General features: G+C 33.8%; 1 protein-coding gene across 9 annotated transcripts in view; it reads right to left on the bottom strand.

The window, feature by feature from the left end:
- Nucleotides 1-15,101, bottom strand: part of ANKS1B (ankyrin repeat and sterile alpha motif domain containing 1B) — a gene marked incomplete at its 5' end in the record, with an annotated part of 1,134,786 nt that overhangs the window by 640,706 nt on the left and 478,979 nt on the right. The gene's annotated exons all lie outside the window — the stretch shown is intronic.

Genomic DNA, 15,101 nt, shown 5'->3' with positions numbered 1-15,101 from the left:
TTTACATATTTCCAGCAATGCATTCCTTTCTTTCTAATTGCCTAATTTTTTGGCATGTAAAGCTTATAGTTGTATTTCTTTGATGTTTGTTGTGATCTCTCCTCTTTCATCATGATTTTATAATTTGAGTCCTTTCTCTTTTCTGTTTGATAAATCTGGCCAGGGATTCATCAATCCTGTTAATTTTTTCAAAGAACCAACTCCTACATTCGTTGATCTGTTCTACTGCTCTTTTGGTTTCTATTTCATTGATTTCTGCTCTAATCTTTATCATTTCTCTTCTCCTGCTGGATTTGGGCTTTATATGCTTTTTTTTCTCTAGCTCCTTTAGGTGTAATGTTAGGTTGTATATTTGAGACTTTTCTTGTTTCTTGAGAAAGGCTTGTACTGCTATATACTTTCCTCTTAGGACCACCTTTCTGCATTCCAAAGGTTTTGAACTGCCGTTTTTCAATTTTCACTTGTTTCCATGAATTTTTAAAATTCTCTTTTAATTTCTTGGTTGACTCATTCATTTTTTAGTAGGATGCTCTTTAACCTCCATGTATTTGTGTTCCTTCCAAATTTTCTTTTGTGATTGAATTTGTTTTAAAGCATTATGGTCTGAAAATATTCAAGAAATAATCTCAATCTTTTGGTACTGTTTGAGACATTATTTGTGACCCAGTATGTGATCTATTCTGGAGAGTGTTCCATGCGCATTTGAGAAGAATGTGTATTCTCTTGCTTTACAGTCAAATGCTCTGATTATCTGTGAAGTCCATCAGTTCATTGTGTCATTCAAAGCCCTCTTTCCTTGTTGATCTTCTGCTCAAACTATCTGTTATTACTGTGAGCGGGGTGTTAAAGTTCCCTACTATTATTATCAATGGGTTCCTTTAATTTTGTTATTAATTACCTTATATAATTGGCTGCTTCCAAGTTAGGGGCATAAATAAGTATAATTGTTAGATCTTCTTATTGGATAGAACTTTTTATTATGACATAATGTCCTTTGTCTCTTCTTACAGTCTTTTGTTTAATGTCTAATTTGTTTGATGTAAGGTCTGCTAACCCAGCTTTCTTTTGATGTTCATTAGTATGGAAAATTCTTCTCCACCCCCTCACATTCAATCTGGAGATGTCTTTGGGCCTAAAATGAGTCTCTTGTAGATGGCATGTCAGTGGGTCTTGTTTGCTTATTTGTTTGTTTAGCCAATCTGATACCCTCTGTCTTTTGATTGGAGCACTTAGCCCATTTACAGAGTAATTATTGAAAGATATGAATTTAGTGCCATTGTATGATCAGTAAACTTGGTATAGACAGAAGTTCCTGCTGATCTTCTCAGGGAGGGACCTATTGCACTGATTCTCAGGTGTGTTTGCTCAGGTGGAACTGCACCACCCTTGCCAGGGTGCTGGGCTCAGTGTAAGTGACTCTGGAGCTGATGTGAGGGATGAAAATGGTGGCAACAATGAAAACAAAGCAAAAAAAAAAAAAAAAAACACTCTAAAAAATGGGTAGGGTCTTGAATAGAAATTTCTCTAAGGAAATATAGATGGCCAAAAGACACCTGAGAAGATGCTCAAAATCACTTATCATCAGGGAAATGCAAATCAAAACAACCACGAGGTATCACTTCACTCCAGTCAGAATGGCTATTACCAAAAACACAAAAAACAACAAGCATTGTAAAGATATGGAGAGAAGAGAACTCTTGTGCACTGTTGGTAGAAATGTTATTTGGGGCAACTACTATGGAAAATGGTACAGAAGTTCCTCAAAATATTAAAAATAAAACTATCATACAATCCAATAATTCTACTTCAAGGTATTTATCCAAAGAAAATGAAAACACCAATTAAAATGGATATATGCACCCCGATGTTCATCGTAGCATTATTTACCATAGCCAGGATATGAAGACAACCTAAGTGCCCATCTGTTGATAAACTGAAAAAATTATGTCTAGATACATAATATAATATTATCCAGCCATGAAAAAGAATGAAATCTTGCCATTTACAACACACAGATGGACCTAGAGGGTATTATACCAAATGAAAAGTCATAGACAAAGACAAATATAATTTCATTTCACTTATATGTGGAATATATAAAAAATGAATAAATAAATAAATAAATAAATAAATAAACAAACAGAATCAGACTCATAAATACAGAGAATAAACAGGGGCTTGCCAGAAGGGCTGTGAGGGGATAAGCAAAATAAGTGAAGGGGATTGAGAGATACACACTTCCAGTTATAAAATAAGTAAGACTGGGAATAAAAAGTATACCATAAGAAATATAGTCAATAACATCATAATAATGCTGTATGATGACCGATGGTAACTATGGTTATTGCAAACATTGTACAAGGTTTAGAATTGTCAAATCACCATGTTGTACACCTGAAAATAATACAACATAGTATGTAATCTATACTTCAGTAAAAAAGGTAAAAGAAATAACACTGCAATAAACACACTTTACATGTTTTCCTCTCTCTGAGCATTTCATTGGCATGGATAAGAAATTACTAGACTTACAATAGTATATGTTTTATGGCTCTTGATTCATATTACCACAAAGATTTATAGAAATATTTCCACCTTCAGTCTACTGAATATCTATATCACCATGCCTTTATTATACATTTACCAAAAAGATTTTTTTTTAGTTTTAATCATTTCTTAAGATAAAATGTTATATTTTTTTAATTTATTTGATATACAGGGCTGCTAAATATGTGTCTTTTTGTTTAATATTCATTTTTTTTCTTTCTTGATTCATCTATCCCTATTTTTTGCCTTCCCCCCCAGACATATTAGCTTTCTTTGCGGCCTTGCAAGGCCTCTTTGCATGTTATAATGTTTGACTGTTTATATTTATTATAAATACCTCTATCTCATTTGTTACTTGCTTTTTATTTTATTTTTTTTAAGATTTTAATTTATTTATTTGACAGACAGAGATCATAAGTAGGCAGAGAGGCAGGCAGAGAGAGAGATTGGAGGAAGCAGGCTCCTCACTGACCAGAGACCCCCAACGCAGGGCTCGATCCCAGGACTCTGGGATCATTACTTGAGCCGAAGGCAGAGGCTTCAACCCACTGAGCCACCCAGGTGCCCCTTGCTTTTTATTTTAATTGGGATTTTTTGGTGCAGTAGCTTTCAAGTTTTATGTAGTCAAGGCTATTTATCTTTTCCTTTGGGATTACTTTTACATCTTTTATGTTAAGTAAATGCTAGTGTCTCTAAAATTAAGTTTGAAATATTGACAGTCGGTATCTCTATCATTTCAAGTATTTTGTTAGTTAATAAAGAAATGACAGCTGAACGAATCATTTGTAACTGTTCTGACAGGAAAGAGAAAAAGGAAGAGTAAGAATGAGAAGATAGAAAATATCTCCTTAGAGTTATTAATCACTGTCAACATTTTGTTATAGTGCATTGACTAATATTTGTTTATATAATTTAACTTATTTGAAATAGTCTTTTCTCTCATATGTTTTCATTAACTTAATGATGCTCTTAATCTATTATTTCATTTATAATTGTAATTATTCCCTTTTTGTTGGTATTTTTGTTTCATCTGTTATGGAATACAATGAAAGATGCAAGACAGTTTTAGAGTGTCTTTCTGATATCCAGAAGACATTTGAGAGAAAAATAATCAGAATTAAAATAGCAATATGGCTGGGTACAATTCAATTTAGTATATATGTCCTGCTGTTTCATACAACTTTCCTAAGAAGTCATGTCAAATAACATTAGTTATTCCTATGTCCACATAACAAATAGTTATTGTCAAGTTCTTTTCTAAACATCAAGATACATAGGAGAGGAATTTTATAGACTAGGTGGGGTTTACTTTCAATTTCTGCTTTATAAAGAGTAATATAATTAATATGCTTTCCATAAAATTTTCTCATCTTTTTGATGCATAGATTTTTACAATATCCATATAAAAATAATATAGAAGTATACATGTAATGCTTAAGGAACGTAGTGGAAGGGCTAGAAATGCTGACATCTAACCATCTACTTCACATCTAGAAGGTATCTTAAAATTTATGTAGCCCAAACACAACTTTGACCCTTATGCCCCATCCCCAGCAACACCATAACAAAATATACAAAAAGCTCTTGATTTCAAGTAGATCTCACTGTTTCAGTAAATATCATAATTTTTATTGTGGTTCAAAGTCATAAACCAAGACATGTTTATTTCATATCCCATATCCCCTGAACTCAACTCAACAGTAAATACTATGGGTTCTATTTTGAAAATGTGTCTCAAAACCATCCACTTCTCTATACCTCCGCTTTACCACGCTGATTCAAACAACTTCACTCTCTGTCCTGAACAACCACAAAACCCTAATTATTTCCCCTGCTTTTGATTGCTCTCCATAAAGTATTCTCTAGCCAGAGTGATCTTCTTAAAATTTAAATCAAATCATGTCACATCTTTGCTTGAAGTTCTTCATAGGCCTCTAGTGGCACTAGGAGTAAAATCTACAATTTTAACAAATACCTATTTGGTTTCCCATCTTCCCCAGCCTCATCTCAGACTACTTTCCTCTAATATATCAGCATAATATATTCATTATCTGCTCTTTTATGGCAAAATCACCTTGTAGATTGCCAGTGATGGAGTAGGTGTATGTTTAATTTAGGGGCAAATTTATGGCAAGCCCACTTGATGACATATCTAGAATCACACTGACCAACAGTTCTATCCAGTAATAATAGACAGTTGTGACATTTGATTTTAATTTTTCCAACTTCTGCAATCATCTCTCACTTGGTTCTGAATGTGGGAGAGAAAGAAAGAAGCATAGTTAATTTGTCCCCTGAAACCTACTATGTAAACATTTTTATACCTCATAGTGCCCAGTACCATTGAAACAAACTTACTGAATTGAATTCAATGTAAAATAGAATGATGTTAAAATAATACTGTATTATAGTATGAAAGAAAATATAGATCCTTCTATATTGAAAAATATAGATGAAAAATATAGTGAAAAATATACAGTATACTTGCTTTATTTTAACATATAGTATACTTATTTTACTTTTCCTCATACATGAAATAGGATTCACATTGGTCCTACCGTCTCACATGGTTGTGAGGACTAAGTAGAGAGTATATAGGTACCACCCTGAACATGCTAAATGAATGACATATTTATTGCTGAGTCAGCATGCTCCCTCTCTCAACAGTATGAATTTGTGCAGAATGAGTGGAAAAATCAAACCAGAATGGAATTGCTAGTGTCAGTTATAAAGAAGTATATCCAATGACCTAGATCATGTTTCCCAAATTGTGTTTTGTGGATCACTAGTTGTGAAAAATATTAATGGGTTTCCAGGGGTGATAGTGGGGGAAAGCTATAAAGAATTCTTCAGTGAAGAAAAGTATTTAACCCTGTACTTCCCTAACATACTTGACCATGGAAACCACTTTTTCCCCCAAGATTATTACTCAGAATGAGTACTCCATAGAGAGTAGGACATGATGATTAAGGCGAAGAGGGTAGAATATCTGGTGAGGACTTCTTGATTTATTACAATATTCTGGTGAATTTGGCATAGTATAAAGTCAAAAAATTCTAAACACCTTGCTCTTTCTGTCCTTATCCTGGGATTGTATATTTACCACTATACCTAACAAATTCCTATTCAAATGTAAGTTCAATTTGAGTACCCACTTCCTAAAATAGTTTTCACTGCCCTTTACCCAATCATACTCAATTTATTCAGATATATCTATTGACCACCAATTAGGTACTAGGTGTTGTTCTAGGTGCTGGGATTAAACATTCAATTCATCATCATCATCATCCTCCTCCTCCTCCTCCTCATCATCATACAACAACATGGAACATCCATTCAATTAGGGAAGAAAGACACAACAAACAAACACACAAATACTAATTCAGGAGTGAAAAATGCTATAAGGGAGATAGAAAGTGAAGTGATGGCTACTTTATATTCAGTGGTCAGAGAAGGCCTATCTTATAAGATGTCACCTGAATGACCTGAAGAAAGGGAGATAATGAGCCACAAAGTCTCCAGAAGAAAAGCATTCCACACAAGTGAATGATGAGCACAAAAGTCCTAAGGCAGGAACTCTTTGGCTTATCTGAGGTGATGCTGGCAAGATGGCACGGGTGGCATAAAACGAAGTAGGCAGAGAATGTTAGGAGACAGATCAGGAGATTAAATAGAGTCAAATTATTTAGGGCATTGTATGCCTTTACAGTGAGAGGGGAAGACACTGGAAGGTTGGCCAGGTGAAATAACATTATCTAATTTATAAAAATCTATCTGCCAATTTGCAAAAGGACAATACAGGTACAACAGTGAATGCCAGGAACAAGGTAAGAGGCTTTTTCAAAAGTTCAGACAAGGGATGTTAATGGTTTATAGGTAAATGACAGAGAAGAGTCAAGAAATATTTTGAAAGGAAAACTAGCGGACAATTTTTAAACTTTTTGATCTTAGGGTCTTAGGACCCTTTTGCACACTTAAAATTATTGAGAATACTAAAAAGTTTTTGTTCATGAGAGTCATATCTGTAAATATTTAATATATTAAAAACTAAAACTGAGATACTTTTAAAACCTATGAATATGCAAGTGTACATTTCATTAGCCATCAGAGTCATGATGCCATTGCATGTCATAGTGCGACAGTGGAAAACTCCATGGAGCACTCATGTACAAATAAGACTGAACCAGGCAAAATGTCTTTGTATTATTATGAAGATAGTTTTGACCTCCTAGGACTTCTGAAAGGGTCTTGGAAACTGCCAGGGAGTCTGGAGCCACACCTTGGGAATTGCTGGCCTAGAGGATTTTCTGATGGATTGGATGTAGGGGTGTGAGAGAAAGAAAAGAATCAAGGATGGGGTCAAGTCTTTTAGCCTGGGCTGCCATTAACTGAAATGCAAAGTTTAGTGCTACACATTCTAAGCTTAAAATGCTCCTTAGACAATCAATTAGGATTTAGAGAGTAGCAGGCTGGATATGGGCCCCGGAGTTCAGAAAGTGAGTGCTGGAGAGAAATAAATTTAGGAGTAATCAGCATATACATAGCATTTAAAGTTCTGGTACTGGATGGGGAGTGGTTGTACTGAAAAGAGAAAAGGTCTGAGAGTGAGCCCTGGGGCATTTATCAGTGAATTCCATCAGTATAATTCCAAACATTATCTGTAGAGAACACAGTCTCCCTCAATTGATTAATCATTCCTTTAGGTCATTTTCATATTCAAATCTCCTCTTATGACACCCGGCAGACAGTAAACACTCAACTATATTTATTAAGTTAATAGATAAACAAAGCAACAAAATACTCTGTGGTGCTTTCATAGCTAAATTTCACAGTATTAGAAAAGACCAGGTTAGGAAATAGAGAGAGACACAGCAAGAGAGGGAACATAAGCAGAGGGAGTGGGAGAGGGAGAACATCCCAGGACTCTGGGATCATGACCCAGGCTGAAGGTAGATGCTTAATGACTAAGCCACCCAGGTACCCTCACCTATGCATTCTTATTCAGACTACCGAGAGAGGCTTAGAGAAGGACATGTCAAAGTGTGGTATCCACTTAGATTGTTATGTCTTTGAAAGAAAAAAAAAACCTGAATAACATGAAAAAAAAAACATTTTAATAAAGTCTGCTGCTATCAATAGCACTGTGGGCACAAAATTCAAAAATTATATTTCATGCTTGGAGTGCCTGGGTGGCTCACTTGGTTGAGCATCTGACTTTTGGTTTTCAGCTAGGGTCATGATCTCAGGGTAGTGGGATGGAGCCCTGTGTCAGGTTCTGTGCTTAGTGGGGAATCTGTTTGAGATTCTTTCTCCCTCCACTCTCCTCCTTCCCCTGCTTGCTCTCTCTCTCTAAAATAAATAAATAAATACATAAACAAACAAACAAAATCTTTCTAAAAAAACTTTCATGCTTAGCAAAGAGATGAAAATAACTTCACATGTACAAAGTGTCAGTAACAAATAATTCCTTGCTTTCCTACTAGATAAAATGAAGGATTTCACCAAAAGAAGAGAAATAAAGACGAATAATATTTCACTGGCATATGATTGGCATTACATCTATACAGAATGCTGATGATTTCAGCCATTAATTGGAGATGCAGCTCATAGTGGACACTTTCTGGATCCTGGCTTTTTCCTCCCATGCATTAGGTCGGGCTGACCCAACACTGTGCCAGTTTATCTTTTTTTTTTTTTTTAAGATTTTATTTATTTATTTATTTGAGAGATAGAGCATGAAAGAGAGATAGCATGAGAGGAGGAAGAGTCAGAGGGAGAAGTGACTCCCTGTCGAGCAGGGAGCCTGATGGAGGGAACTCAATCCTGGGACTCCGAGATCATGACCTGAGCCAAAGGCAGACGCTTCACTGACTGAACCACCCAGGTGCCCCAATATGCCAATTTATCCTCACTGGCTTCTCTCACACCCCAAATTTCAGGGGTTTATACTTCCTATGGCTCTCTTACCCAGAACTCTAAGGAATGAAATTCTGGAGATAGTGATCACCCCATATTTAGCCAGTATCATCCTAGGTAGACTCAAATAATTTAGGAAACTTTAAAAGGCTCCCACACACATGTGCTAAAATCCAAAGTTGCTATCATCAGACCCACTTGTGGATGAGACCGTAAGAGTAAGAATAGGGTCTCTCAAAGGGTGTTATTTCAAATGTGGGCAAACATGATTTAATCACCACTATGATTACAAGATGGGTCACTATATATGCCTTTACAATTTACAATACCCTATGTCATATTTTATCTGGTTTGAGTTTTACTAGGTAATCATGTGAGGCAAATACCACCCTCACTTTACTGACAAATTGAAGGTCATAAAGATTACACAGAGGGTAGGTATGTGACAGAGACATGATTAGAATTGAAGTCCCAGAGAAAGTCACCTACAAGTAAAATTTTGCATATGATTCCATGAGTTTCATAGACCATCTATAGCCTATTCAAGACTACTGGATTAAAAACATTTGCCTTTAGAGATACTGATTTAATTGTTCTGGTGTTATGCCCAGACTTTTTTTTTTTTTTTTTTAATCTTCCCATGAAATTCGTACTTGTCAAGGACTACTGGTCAGTTGTTTGGGCCACAGATTTCTCTCTCATTTTTTTTTTCATTTCCAAATTGTCCTTTGTTTCATCTAAGATTATTCTCTATATTTTCTTATCTTTGTGCTTTTAACCTTTTTTCACATAGCTTTGGTGGCAAAACTCCAAATTATTGAATACAGTCCTCGTTTCCCAAATTTGAGGTACAAATTGTTCCCATCTATGTTTCTGCTCTTCTTCCTTTTTCCAATCTTTATTATCCTCCTAAACTTCATCAACCCTTCGGAATATCAATATTCCACCTTGATTATTTTCTCCTCAATGAGTTAATTAACATTAATAGACTACTGAAGTGAGGAGACCAGAGTTCGCCCAGGCAGTGACTTTGTAATACAGGGAATTATAAAATAAAGAAAATAGTACCTACCTTGCAGGGTTTTTATAAGAAATAAAAGAATACACATTCAATAATAAAAATAAATGGCTCAATACTTAATAATAAAAAATATTTTTAAAAGATTATCTCTTTGAAAGTCTTTTTATTCCTTATCTGTTTTTGCAGCAACCCAATACAATGTTTTGTACTCTTTCTGAGTTACATGCCTCTGCTTTTTACATACCCACTCTCATTCTAATTTTAAAATTTAGCATATGTATTCTATAACCCTACAGTGCCCAGTAAAATGGTATTCTAGATTTGGCAAGAATTCTATGTAACCCCATAATGGAAGGGAGAGATAGTATGGTTTGTTATTAACTTAATTTATTACTAACTCATTAAGCATCCACAAAATCCAAAAGAATATCCAAAATATTATTTTCTTCAAGTTTTGAGTTATCATCTGATCTAAACAGAATCTGTTGTGGGTAGGAATTCAGGAGCAGTTTATCTTTCTTCAAATCATCTATCTCCCTTAGTCTCTTCAGAAAACTGGCCCCTTGACTTTTCTCTTTCTTTTCTTTACCTTTCTGACCTGTTTTCTTCTTTTTGATAGGGTCCCTCCTTAGCTGCAAAAACTCCTCCTATTATAAAATTTAATATTTCAATCCCCATCACTCATGTCTCTCCAATCAACTTTTAGTTTCCGCTTTCCCATTCTCTACACCAAAGTTTAATTTCTGCTTGCAGGAAATTACATTCTTGAAGGACTTTGCCCTCAAAATCACCAAATAAAGTGACATTTTTGTCTCCCTTTTACCTCATCATCTATAAGTTTTGAAAATGTTGACAAATATCTTCTTTTCTCCCTTTATATTCATGGTAATGTTTTTGTCTTTTCTCTTTTCTATCTCTGTGCTCCTTCTCTCTTTTGCTAAGATCTTCTTCCTGAAGTATATGTGAAGAAGTTATTAAAACTTTCTTGTCCTCAATTTTTTCACCTATAATATTAAAACAAAATCAATTCCAAAATATTATGAAAATAAAATTATATTAGGTGTTCAATAAATATTACATTCCTTAAGTGTAAATATTTCCCAGCATTCTATCTTTGGTACTATCTCCCTTCACCATCAAATTCTATAAATGACTATAAAATATTCTCTTTAAGCCCCTACTCTCTCACCAGAGCTCCACTCCAGTATTTCCAACTTGCATATCATGCCCCACACTCAATATGTTTACATAACCAAATTTATCATATTTCTCCCTCCAAAATGAACTTCTGCTCTAGTCTTTCCTATATCTATAAATATCATTTCAAAATCCCAGCCGACTGGACTCAAATCATTAGTCATCTTTACCTCCCTTAGATCTAATCCATTTCTACACACGGTGATGCTTTATCCAAATTGTCTTTTGCATTAAATACTGTAGGAAAAGGAAAAACATCATAACAACGTGGTATTTATCCCAGAAATGTAAAGTTGAATTGGTATTTATAAATAAAACAATGTAACTTTTTACATTAACAAGAACAAAAGAGGAAAAAAATGATATGATTATCCAAGTATATACAGAAAAAATTGAAAAACATCGACACCCTTTTAAGCCAAAAACTCCTAGCAAACTAGGAGTAGGAGAATACATATAAAAAACTTATAATTGGTATTAAGCTTAATGCTGAATGCTTTCCCTCAAAGATAGAGAATAAGGCAAGGATTTTGGTTTTACCACTTCTATACACCACTGCACTGCAGTCACAGCAGTAAGAAAAAGAAATAAAAAGTGTAGAGACTAGAAAAGAAGTAAAACCATTACTATTCTCAATGACAGAAAGAACTCTAAGAAGCTTACTTAAAAATAAAACTACTAAAACTTTTAAATGAAGTTATCCAGGTGGCAGGATACAAGGATAATATAAAATTCAACTGCATTCCTATATACCAAAAACAAACAAATAGAAAGTGAAAATAATAAACAATACTAAAGTATTAACTCAATGAGGACAGGAAAGTCTTTTTCTGTGTAGGGAAAAGAATGAATCTTAACTCCTACCTCACACCATACAACAATTTGAGATGGATCATAGAACTAAATGTAAAAGCAAGAACCAGAAAGCTTCTATAAAAAAAAAATATATATATATATATATATGGGTACATATATTCACAACCTGGACAAGACACAAAAAGCACTAACCATTAAAGGAAAAAAAAAACTGAGAAATTGTAAATCACCAAAATTAAAACATTCTGTTCACCCAAGCCATCATTAAAAATATTTAGGCAAATCACAGAGTGAAGAAAAATATTTGCAGTACATAAACCTGATAAAGGACCCTTATTGTTAGGAATTACAAGACAATTTATAGAGAATTACTACAAATCAACAAGTAGGAAATTAAACAACCCCATTAAAGGACTTGCATACACACTCCTCAAAAGATCTAAGAATGGGCAATAACCACAGGAAAAGGTGCACAACATTATTAGTTAGCAGAAAAATGCAAAATTAAAACCATAATGAGAAATCTTTTCATACCCATACGAATGGCTAAAATATAAAAATTTAAAAGTCTAATATACCAAATGTTTGAAGGAAGGGAGAGAACCTAAAATACTAACATATTTCTGTTGGGGATTTTAAAATGGAACAACTAGTCAGGAAAATTCTTGGGAAGATTCTTATAAAATTATTTATTCATCTACCCATGACCCAAAAATTCCACTCTTTTGTATCTCTATGAAAATATATGTCCATAAAAAGTTGCAAATGTGAGTATTGACAGCATATTCATTCAAAATAGCAAACATCAGGAAACAACACAAATATCAGTCAAAAGGAAAATGTATAAACAAATTGTACTATATTGATCCAAGAGAATACTTCTCAGCAAAAAAGGAACAATATGAGTGAATCCCAAAAACATTATGTTGAGTGAAAGAAGTCAGACACTGACATACATAAAACAAACACACATTGTAGGATTCCATGTACATAAAGTCTAAGAATAGACAATCCTAATCTATGGTGATAATAATCAGAAGTTGCTTCTTAAGTGGGACCGGTAGAGTTGATTGGAGAAAGGCATGAAGCAACTTTCTGGGTTGATGTTTTAATATCTTGCTTTGAGTGGTGGTTACACTTATATATACAAATGGTCAAAATTAACTAGTTGTGTTTTATTCTTCCATTAGGGAGAAAAAAAGATGTTTCACCAGGAAAACATTAAAAAAAAAAAAAAAGCTTCATGCAGCTAGCATATAACTAGTAGAAAGAAGAAAACTTGGTGTATCAATAGACTCACCTAAATTTTTTTCAATGACATTATTTTTTTCAAGTATTTTTAAGTACTTTTTCAAGTTTCAAAGTAATTTTATTTTCAAGTATAAATAAATAAACCCAGTCTTGTGAATTCATCTAAACAGAGTAACTCAGGCTTATGGATCAATATACTGGAGAGAAACAAAGAGTAACCAGTAGCATAAGAATATTTCAGTCTCTGTGAATAGAAAATAGAATGCTTCACAATCTGGAGAATTTTAAGACATGAAAGAGCCCAAAGAAGCAAAGGTAAAAAGATCAAACACAAGATGCAGAACTAACAGCTGTGACTTAGTGAGTTAAATATGCTGAATAGAATCAAACTTAACAAAGCACCACAAGTTGGTAGCTTCCAAGTAATTAATACACTAATCAGAAGCACATGCAATGTGTAATCAGGACTACCTCATTGTGACAGCAAGGACTCCTTGGTTACAATGGCTATTCTCCATTTGCAGGTAGAGTTATGGAAAATAAATTAGGTAAAGGCATGCTTGAGGCAAAGAGGAAGCAACATAATTTGCTCTAAGCAGTCTCTATTTGTAGTGAATGAGATGAAAGTTCTGTTTTCATCTCACATCTGTTCTAGATCATTCTTCTTACAGTAAGACTGAACATATCTGCTAATACTTGGGCAAATATATGTAAATTCATAGATAAGAGTTGTACTTATACTTTTCTTTCCAAGGCTCATCCTCAGTTTAAAGAGTGAAATGATCATTTCAACCATGTTATTAATGTCTAATTAGTAAATGAAAAAAATGTTTGAATACCACAAGTCAATCTAATTTCACATTTCTTGCATTTCTACATAAAGCCAGAATTAGCAGACACTTTAGAAGATTAAACCTGTGATCAAAATATGGGCTTACATAAGCTAACCAATAATTATCTTTTCTTTGGAATAGTTAGCTCTTGACAATGTTTCATCCCTGACAGACCTGTTACTTGTCAGAACACACCAGGGAGTCCACTATTTTATCCATCTAGCTGTCCCCCATCCACACCCTCTAGTCTCTTATCCTTTTCTTGAAATCACATATACTACTTATATTCCCTGTAATTACTTCTACTTAAATTTTCTATTACCTGTTCTTTACTGAGAATAGGGAGCCTAGAAGATCAGAACTCATAAGAAGAAATAGATAAAGCACCAAAGTCTCTGAGGTGAAAAGAACAGTAGTCCAACTGAGGTTTAATTCTTTCCCAACTATATACCTTAGCTGCTACAGTTCTATTACATACATACTTCAGGCTGCACTGGCTCAAATTTAAATACCATCACCTTAGTTTTCTGACTTTCTCACTTCATATTTTTCCTTCCTAAATCATTGTAACATCTAAAAAGGGAAGGTGGAATCAGTTGCTTCATAAACATTTATTAATGGACAGAATCAAGGAATCAAGTCAAAATGGAATTTCTGGCTACTGCTACTATTTTTTCAATTAACCAAAATAAAATAGAGTAGAGAATGCAAACAAGGATTTATGGAGTAAGATCCCTTAGAGTTGATTAGATTACAAATATGTAGAAAGAATATCTGCTTTTTATCCATTGAATGACTAAATTTGTTTATATTAATATATGTTGATATAAAAATAAATGTGTTCAGTAATGGATATCATTAACTTAAACATAAGATAATCTCCTACCCAAGTAATTAAAAATGCTGAATATGTAACACCAGAAACACCTTCATATAATGAGAGACCCAGGGAAGATAAATGTGACATTTAGCCTCTAACTCTGGCTTTAGTGAAGTTTAGTTTTTGAACCAAATGAATTAGATCAAATTTTTCTGAAAAAAAAAGAAGGGATCTTTGAAGACATTTCCTTCTCCACATAGTTGGATACTATGTGAAATGTTACCTTGCCTAAATGAACCTGTAAGTTTCATTCTCATAAAGATATTGTACAACCAGGAAGAGGAGGAGACAACTCTTTCATTAAGAAAAAAGGAAAAAGAACTTTGAATCAGTTGCACAATTTTGCCTCTTTGGAGTGTCAATATCCTTATCCATAACACTATAATATTACATTCCCTTGAAATTAATGAAGGTTAAATGAAACAGTTTATGTGAAAGTGTTCTATAAACTACAGGGAATATGTGAAGTTAAAATGCCATTTTATTCATGAAGATGATTATAATGAAAATAAACTAAAATAAATCACATTGAAGAAGGTAGATATTAAGCAAATCATTGCTCATTTAGACCAAAATAGTCTTAAAAAGAGACATTTGTCTTACAAATTGGCTCAAAGAATTTGTTCATACTATATATCTA

Source organism: Martes martes, assembly GCF_963455335.1.
Source record: "Martes martes genome assembly, chromosome: 8".
Taxonomy (NCBI): domain Eukaryota; kingdom Metazoa; phylum Chordata; class Mammalia; order Carnivora; family Mustelidae; genus Martes; species Martes martes.
Note: the sequence above shows the minus strand (reverse complement) of the source record. Positions and strands in the feature narration are given on the sequence as shown.